This window comes from Mauremys mutica, chromosome 13 (assembly GCF_020497125.1).
Source record: "Mauremys mutica isolate MM-2020 ecotype Southern chromosome 13, ASM2049712v1, whole genome shotgun sequence".
Lineage (NCBI taxonomy): Eukaryota > Metazoa > Chordata > Testudines > Geoemydidae > Mauremys > Mauremys mutica.
Genome location: NC_059084.1, coordinates 59,012,628 through 59,022,434, shown reverse-complemented (window position 1 = coordinate 59,022,434; position 9,807 = coordinate 59,012,628). Strand labels below are relative to the sequence as shown.

Genomic DNA, 9,807 nt, shown 5'->3' with positions numbered 1-9,807 from the left:
TAACACCTTCTGAGTTGTTTGTATTAAAATACACATTTATGTACTATTGCAAGATTGTGTGGAGCTTATTTAGGAAGAAGTCATTATTAGTTCAGTCGCTGGAAGACATTAGGAAGGTGAAGGGAATTTTGGGGATAATACATGTGAAATGGATGTCCTGGGACATTTTGGTGGGTTAAGGAAATGCAAATTTTAAAGGTACTTTAGAAGATGCACTTTGGGCAGAGACCTATTGTCTGACTGATTACCTAGCCAAGGTCTTTTCAGAGAGCCCAACTGGATAAATGAGTGACTCTGAGTTACAAGTTATTCTGCTGCCCACAAATCCTTTCTCCAATGATGATTCCTTGTATGTCCTCTCACCCACCAATTAAATTGTTGCTTTAACCCGTCTATATATGTGTTGCAGATGGGATGTATTCAGACCACTCACCATTTTTTTGGATGTACCACCCATGTATTAGACTGAAAGGACACATTGAAAAGCACTGGGTGCGCCTGCTCCCACACGTTCACCCACAGGGGAGTATTTCCGGCTCCAGGCTGTGGCCAGTTTAAATCCAGATTCTTCCAGTTTGGCATCCATACTACCTGCAAGGTTACATTCTTCAAAGCGGTTAAATTGTCATATACCCAATGTCCCAGGGGAGATTTTATGCCCAGTGTGATAGGTACATAACAACTGCACACCCTGGGATTTTCCTCTATGGAGATTCCATTGTGATTAGACATGGTAACATCACACCCTAATTATGAGACCCCATAACCCAAAGGTGGTTCAAACAGTTGGGGAGACCAGAGGGTCATATTTTTGGGGCCCTCCATGACACATCACATGTCTGGATGACTATTTTTCCTATTGTCATTGATCATGGCATAGCCTAGGGAATACCACACAATATGTCCTGATAAATTTGATATTCTTCACTGGGTTGGGATCCCGCTCCACCATCTGATCTGTACACCATGTACCAACGCTGCCAAATTCCCATGGGAGGATTGGTGGTACAAACTTTTATAGGTTGATCTTTAAAGTCTTCATTTGCCTCATTACCATAACTTGGGGGTGTAGCAGTCCACGTGTTTCCTCCTTTTGACACCTCACATTGTGGGCTCCCGGTAGAGCTTACAATAGCGACAATTGTGATTAGCAGCAACGACTGTTACATTCCAGGCCAGGGGGGTCCTTGTTTTCCTTTGTGGGTTCACCTGTAAGATACATGCAATAGAATTTATACATCATTCTTCTTAACCTCCATTTTGTGCCTTTTATTTGTGTGCAATGAACCCATCCCCACTCTTCATCCTCTGTTCCCAATAGCAGCAGGCTGGGCCCTAATCTGCCAAGGGCTATGTAGAGACCCTCCAGTGAAGAGCTGAGAATGGATGGTGCTGCTCTGAAATCCGTGGATCATGCTTTTTGGGCAGGTCACATCATGCTTTGACCTTTGCTGCTCCTTGTTCCTCTTGCCAGGCCTCTGCCTGCTGTGATCCATGGTATTCTGGGTTCCTCTTCAGCTGGTATCAGATTTTCTAAAGTTCTGAAAGAAAAAATGCACATTTTTCTACCTCCTTTAGGGGGCAGTAGATTATTGCTTAAAATAACCCTTCCTTTTACAAACTTCCTTGCTGATTGCAGGAAAAAGAATAATTGCTGCCACACTTTCTTGGGTTTTTTTTGTTCTATCAGCGGACCAGGTTTCAATGGCTTCTATCCTTAAGAGGAAGGGTGGATTATCCTACTGTTCATTTATGAAATTCATGGAGGTGGTGTAATTCAGTTTCCCTTCTTCTACAGCCGACCAGGTTTGTAATGGTTTCTCTTCTGTGCCAAGATTTAGGTTTATTTACAGGTAATATCTGAGAGGCAGCATTACCATGAGACCTTTGAACATGAGGTTTGTTTTCAATTACCATTTTTAGGATGCTTATTCCCCCCCCCCCCCAAAGCCATACATATTATACATTATTGCATGGTTACTTACTAACATTAAATTTATCCCGAGGTTTAACATTTTGACAGTCTGATTACGCAGAGCCACCTTAAAGCTCAGTGTTTCTGACATTGCTTCTTTTGTCTATTCCACCCCTGTCTTTATGTCAGAGGTACACGGTCTTAACTTTTTGTTCTGCTCCTGCAGTTCTTATCTGCTACTGATTCCCCCCCCCCCCATCCACCCCCCCAACAAAAAGAATCCAGAATCTCACTTTATTCTCCTGGTTCTGTCTGCCCCAGCCATGGCCACATTCTCTGGTCCTTATTTTACAAGATATTAAACTTTATAAAAACATGGAAGTACCCAAAGGGTTAAATACTAAATGCCAAAGCCAAATCACACTAGCTACCTGTGTCTGGCAAAAGGGATGGTAAGTGTTGCAACTTTGACTGAGAAATTCAAATGGCGTTTTAGTGACATAACAATTTTAAAACAAACAAAATAAAATCAATTTATCTTAAAACCTACAAAACGTGTTGGTTTAGGTCCTTAAAACCTTACATAATACACACACAAAAATTCCCTTTTTCCAACATTCATTGCGCTGCTTTACTGCATTTTTATTACAACTATACCCAGACTACATTTCCATAGCTTACAATTGGAGACAGTCAAGTCAAATTCCAATGGAAAACCCTTATCTCTTTTAGCAATTCTGATTAAATCATCCAATAGTTAAATAAATTAAATCAGATTGTCTCTCTGCATGCTACCTGCAGCATCCCTTTACAATTGATTATTTACAGACCATTCCTTTGGGAAGAGGGCCCATTTTCCTTTAGATTACATGTAAAGATGTTGTACGGGATTTGAAGGTTGTGTAGACCCAGAACACAATCGTAGCAATGTGTGACTCACCCCTGCAGCTCCTCCTGCTGGTTGTCCAGGGAATTAGCTCTTCCAGCCTCTGGAGCACCCTCTGCAGGCCAGTGTCCCACTGCCACTGGCCCCCCCATGTCCCTCCCAGGACCCAGTGCCCCTTGTGTTTGGGGTGCTGCCCCCCAGCAGTACCCCCCTCAGTCTCAGGGTCTCCCCTCCCCAGGGAACCCCCACCCTCTATCCCCACCTCACCTCAGTCATAGGCTACTACCAGTAACCATTAACCCCCACTCTCTGGGGCAGACTGTATAAGCCACTCATCACAGGCAAAGGGGTTTGGACCTTCTGCCTCTGGCTACCTATGGGCTGCCCCTGCAACCCAGTACTTAATAGGCCTTACCATGCCTGCAGCCTGGGGCTTTCCTAGGCCAGAGTTCCCCAGCCCTGCTCAACTCCAGATAGGGTGACCAGACGTCCCGATTTTATCAGGACTGTCCCGATATTTGCTTGTTTGTCCAGTGTCCCGACCTAACATTGGCTCCGGAACCTGGAAGGGCTCGCGCCCTTCCCCGCCCCGACTCCGCCCCTTCCTTCGCCAATTGGATCCCTCCCCAAATCCCCGCCTCTTGCCAAGCAAACCATGCCCAGGAGACGCAGGGGAACGCGGGGCCGGGGTGAGTGTGAGTCCGGCCTGGCCCCGAGCAGGCAGGACTCGGGCGCGGTACCTGTAGGGAGATTAGGGGGTGGCCTGCGGGGCCAGGCGGTGGCTGTTCTCCCCACCTGGGCAGCGGGACGTGGGAGCAACTGCTGCTGCAGCTCCCACTGCCGCGGGGGGAGGAAGCGGCCAAGCATGTGGCGCCCGGGCCCGAACCCCCCGAGCCCGGGCCTGCTGCGGGGACCCAGCAGCACACACGCTGCGCCCAGCCGCTGGCCAGTCGCGTCTGGGCTGGCTGCCCAGCTGGTGCAATCCCGCGGCGGAGGCATCGGCAGCCCAGCCCCGTTCGTTCCCCTGTGGGACCCGAGCGGGATGGGGGGGCTGGGGCCTGCTGCCCCCACTCCAGGGCCGCCCGCGGAATTGCACCAGCTGGGCAGCCAGCCCAGACGCGAGTGGCCAGGGGCTGGGTATGCGCAGCGTGCGCGCTGGGTCCCCGCAGCAGGCCCGGGCTCGGGGGGTTCGTGGGCACAAGAGCCGCAGCTGCCAAGCTTGGCCAGCGGCCGCTTCCTCCCCCCGCGGATGTGGGAGCTGCAGCAGCGGCTGCTCTCAAGTCCCACTGCCCAGGTCGGGAGAACAGCCGCCGCCGCCTGGCCCCGCAGGCCACTCCCTACTCTCCCTACAGGTACCGAGCCCGAGTCCTGCCTGCTCGGGGCCAGGCCGGACTCACACTCACCCTGGCCCCGCGCTCCCCTGAGTCTCCCGGGCCTCCCTCCAGCACTTGTGGAGGGAGGAGGAATCGGGGGTGGGGGATTTATTTATTTTTTGCTCTGCCGCCATTTTTTCCCCCTCTGCCCCCCCCGCGTCCCGATATTTGACCTGGGTGATCTGGTCACCCTAACTCCAGATACCTGGTTAACCTCCCTGCAGCCAGGCCCTTCTCTCTGTGAACACAAAGGGAGACTGCTGAGCTCCTGGTTCCCAGCCTTTTCATACAAGCCAACTGTGGCCAGATTGGGGTGTGGCCCAACTGCAGCCACTTACCCAATCAGCCCAGCTTTTAGAGCTGCAGCCCTCTCCAGGGCTGCTTTTACCCTCTTTCAGGGCTGATTTCAAGCCCTTCAGGGCAGGAATGGGTGACCACCCCACTACAGCTTTCAAGCCAGTTGCAACCATATTAGTTAAGGGTTAATTGGAAAGCAGGTTTTCAGAAGCAAGGCCATATCTAGCTGGCCATTTCTGCTAATCAGAATGGGAGGAGGGGACAGACAAGCAGACAAGTGAGACTGAAAACCTTGGTGGTTGGAAAGCCTTGAATCTAGATGCCTCTGGTATTAAAAAAAATTGAAAGTTAGAAAAATAATGATACGGTAGGGCTTATCATGACCTATGTGTTTTGTAGAAGTTAGCTATAAAAAGTTTAGATAATAGTGTGTACTTTGGAGCAGTCCTTTGAAGCCATCTTGAGAGACTTTCCTGAAACCTTTTCTCCCCAGTGGGTGAGCAACTGGCCACTACAAACCTGCTGTTAACTGCTCAATACCATTCCAGATGTTCTAAACCTATTGCTTATGTTTTTGTGTGTGTGTAAATCTAATGAACTGCAGTGTTAGACAAGAACATTCTTATTTGCATTTAATCCTTGATAGGCAGAATTGCTCTGTTCCTGTTGATTTATTCCTGACACTGCCTGGAGTGAAATAGTTAAGCTACCAGTGTTGGGGATTCTGAAAACCCTGGGTAACAAAGGCTCCTGGGGACAAAAACATAGCTGTGCTAGTGGCCAGTACCTGACCCCCTTGTATAATTTAACTAACAGGATTTCACCCAGTGTGACTGTACTGAGTTGCACACATATTTATATTTACATGACTGGGTTTTATTATCAAAGCAAGAATTCTATTCTTATAACACCACAACTGTTACTCTTCAACATTTGCACAACTCTCAACTATTTACTTCCCTCCAAACTCTCTAATATTAATTTCTGCAACAGCTACTTTTATCTCTTCACGCTCTTTCTTTAAATCACTCACTTCTGCATTCATTTCTTTAAAGTGGTGCATTTTGCCTGTAAGGACTTAGCCACTAAATACAGTCCCTGCAACACAGCTACCTTAGTTTGTGCTTTCTTTACCATGGGATTGTTGGAAAAGGCAGTATTAATATTATTTCCATGGTTGCCCATGGGTCTTTTGCTTTAAAATTTCAGTGGAATACAGCGGACCTCTGTCAGGCTTTGCCAAAAATACTTTTCACATAAGTATCCAAAATAACCTCCCTGAAAACTTCAGAAAAACAAGTGCGAGGGGGTGGTGGTGGTGGAAAGCAACCAGTTAACTCTGTGAAGTCATTTTAAAGTATGGGCTAACAGCAGCAAATTTAGCAAACTGAAAAGAAGGACGAGAGAAAAATAATGAAAAAAAGGATATTATTAGCTCCGAGCAAAGAGTAGGGCTCCCCAGGTTAAAATAATTGGGAACCATTACCTGGCTCTGTTATCCTGGCTCTGGGGGAAAATTGAGTGTTTGTTACCTGCACTTGCAAACCTGAATTTGTTCTCCCAGTGTTGCTTTTGTTTGCATGCCAAATGAATTTCAGGAGTGCCATTGCCTGCTGCAGTTGACTGTTTCTGGGCAACCCCATATATTAATCCATTAATTCTAGATGTTAACCCACTCACTCGCAGGTTTTCACTTTGAAATTCCTTTGTATTCCCTTCCCTAGGATTTGAGTTGCAGTTCCTGGTTCTTAAGGTGGTCTATTAATTTTGCTACCATACATGATTCCTGCTGTTCCCTTCAGGGAAGGCATGGGGCAAGGGACTATGACTATCTGGGATCTGTCCCCTCAGGATAATAACATGGATTGGCTCCCCCCTCTGATGTATTTACCTCCACACATCCACCTGCTCCAAAAACTGAGGTTTGAGACCCCCAAGACCATTACTTCCATGCTTACATTGATAGAGCTCATCCTATAAATCTGCTACACTCCCCGGCCGTTCATGCCTCTCCTGACAAATTGCCTCACAGGACTCCTCTGTCCATACAGCATCGTGTCTCATTAGATTCACTACCTCTACTGCTAGTATGGATTTTTTCCATTAAAATCTATTGTTGGTCCACTCCAAAGCCTTAATATGTTGGAGGAGATCAGCTTCCCTTTTTACCCAGTACACCATGCTGGAGCACAGACCTTGTAATACCATTCCTCTTTTCCAATATTCCTTTCTCTTGGGATCCCCAATAACCCCCCATCTCCTTTTCAATCTCATCTCAGGTTGACCCCCCCCTTACCTGGTATGGGCCCTGATTCCTCTGTATCAATTTATTTTAAAAGGCTGTTACCTTAGGTTACCAGAGCCCACTGTATCACCATCAAGCAGCTTTGTGGACTATTATTGAGGGCGACTTATCTGGCTGTTACTCACCTGCCGAGCACGATGCATCTGAGTCATGGCAACGTGATATTGGGGCTTGACCTTTGCCTTCCCTTGGTTCTTGTCACACAGACAGAAAGCAGAAGACCAGAAATGCAGGTAATGTGATGTTTATTGGGGTTAATCAAGCAAACTTATCCATAGCTCTCCATACCAGTAGCGCCTTTTCCCTTCTCTTTCTCAGAAGACATAATTATACCTTTACTGCATGCCCTTGGCAGCACCCCTTACAATTATTAGTCATGTTCCATTTTAGCAGGTCTTGAGTCTTGGGGCTTCGATTCCACCTCTTTGTACCCCATGGGAGGGAGAGGAATGGAGGTTGTGTACTGGCCAGGCTTTTCTTTAGCTTTTAGTGTTTCTTATGTCACTCTCCCATCCCCCCTTGTCCCTCCTAACTGGTTGCTTGACCTTGGCTAGAGGGAGGAGTCAGGCAATCTTCAAGTGTATGCTTGTATATTACACTCCCCACCATACCCAGCAACATTTCAACTCTCTTCCTTATCTTTTCTCACTGTGCTATAAACCCTGTCTGGTTGTGAGCAGATCCAATACACCGTGTCTTTGTTCTCACATGTTAGTAAGACTATAAAAGTATCACAAGTCAAACGAGCAAAAAAAGCCCAAAATTCTATCTAAGGCAAATATACAGGCCTGAATACTATGTTATCATCACTAGCATGGACCTCCCACATAACTTTTATCCCAGTGCTTAGGGTAGTTAACTAGGATGTGGCAGACCCCCACTTCAAGTGTATGATGAAGAAAAATATTTGAACAAATCCCATACGTGTGCCTTGACCACTGGAATATGGGATCTCTCTCTCAATTTCTCCTGTTGAAGACCCTTTGTGAATCTAACTCCAGCACCCATTGGTTACCATGTAGTTATGCTATTTTACACATGCATGCTGGGGATCTGGCCAATTTACTTCACTGGATCTACACTGATTAAATTAGTGGAAGATTGGCTCAAAATGTCTGTCAGATACCTTAGCTGAGAATGTCTCAAACACCAGTTACCCAGAAATCTGTGGTCTCTGATTTTTGTTTTTTTTAAAGATAAGAACATCAACACTGGTTGAGAAACCTGAATTTCCCTAATAGATTCCTTAGAGCTGTTTTCACCTCCTTGTTTTTCAGGCTGTAGATGATGGGGTTTAACATGGGGGTCAAAATGCTGTACTGGACAGAGAACATTTCATCCAGAAGCACAGAGGAGACTGAGCTGGGCTTTGTGTACTGGAAAAAAGCTGTCAGATACAACAAACCAACCACAATCAAGTGGGAGCTGCAGGTGGAGAAGGCTTTCCGCCTGCCCTCCGCAGAGCGTATCCTCAAGATGGTGGAGATGACGTGAACGTAGGAGATGAGGGTGAAGAGGAAGGAGCTTGATCCTAGTATCACAACAGAAGTAAGAAGCACCATTTGATTGGTGAGAATGTCAGTACAGGAGAGTTGTAACAGAGGAGGGAGCTCACAGCAAAAATGGCTGATTTGATTGGGTCCACAGAAGTGCAACTCGAGGGCAAAAACTGTGTTAATTAAGGCATAAAAGAAGCCCGTGATCCATGCACCACTCACGAGCTGAACCCAGATCTCTTTGTTGATTGCATCCACGTAATGCAATGGGTCACAGATGGCAGCATAGCGGTCATAAGCCATGGCTGAGAGAATGAAAACTTCTGTACCAGCTAAGAGAAAAAAGAAGAACATCTGGGCAATGCAGCCATTGACTGAAATTGTTTTGTGGTCTGCAAGAAAGTTCATCAGCATATTAGGCACCGTGACTGAGGAATAGCAGATATCAACAAAGGATAAGTGGAAGAGGAAGAAATACATGGGGGTGTGAAGGTGAAAATCAGCTCTTATCACCAGCATGATCACTATGTTCCCAACCAGGGTGATTAGGTAAATAACTAAAAACACCAGGAAGAGGAAAATCTGTATCTGTGGTTCACTGGAAAGTCCGAGGAGAATAAATTCGGTCACTGCGGTTTGATTTTCCATTGACATATATTCAGGAAAACTGTGACCTGGGAAATGAGGGGATAAAACCCAAATGAAATTAGCATTTATAACCAAGGTAAATTGAAACAGCATGTGGAGATAATCTGATCAGCAGCATGAAAGTAAAAATAATCCTATTCCAGCCTGTAAAATATGTGTTTTACATCATTTAAATTGAGAGAGAGAGAGAGAGAGAGAGAGAGAGGGGCGGAATGAAATGTGTATATTTTAAATAGACAAAATGGGCTGGATATATGAAAGGACTTAAGCATCTAACTGCCCCTTTAGATGCTTAAAACCCAGAATCAGGCCCCACTGGTATTCACAAATACCCTGCTCAGCTGGGACTCTGGGACAGGCTGATGTGGGGCTCCTCAGTCTCATCTCTTCAAGCTGTTCCACTCTGGCTAAAGAATTAGAGAGGAAGTGCAATGGGCATGCTGGATACTGCGTTTTCCACATCCAGGGTGAGTGCTCTAGCCATGAGGCTATAGAGTCATTAATTTTCTCGCTCACTCTCTATGTTGTCCACTTCCTCTGGCCTAATATCGCTTTATCTGCCCCAGTGACGTCAATGCAGCCACAGCAAATTTGCACCAGCAGGGGATCTGGCTCATAGACACCAAAAGAACTATGTATGATTTACATCTACTGGGGATCTGGTCAATTACCACTTGGTCTATTATTTATGTCTACTGTTTTCAACTATTTTGCTGAAAATGCAATTTAATATCTTTAGTATCTTATTGGATTCATCCCTATTAAAATCACTAATATTTTTGAAGAAGAAGAAGAAATGAATGTGCCCAGCAAACATTCTCTAGTCACAGTGACATAATTTTGAAAAGAGCAAGATAGAAAATTAAGGGCATTTTTTTCCCCTAAAT

General features: G+C 46.0%; 1 pseudogene; it reads right to left on the bottom strand.

The window, feature by feature from the left end:
• Positions 1–8,082: 8,082 nt before the first annotated feature.
• Positions 8,083–8,926, bottom strand: LOC123347895 (annotated as a pseudogene).
• Positions 8,927–9,807: the final 881 nt, after the last annotated feature.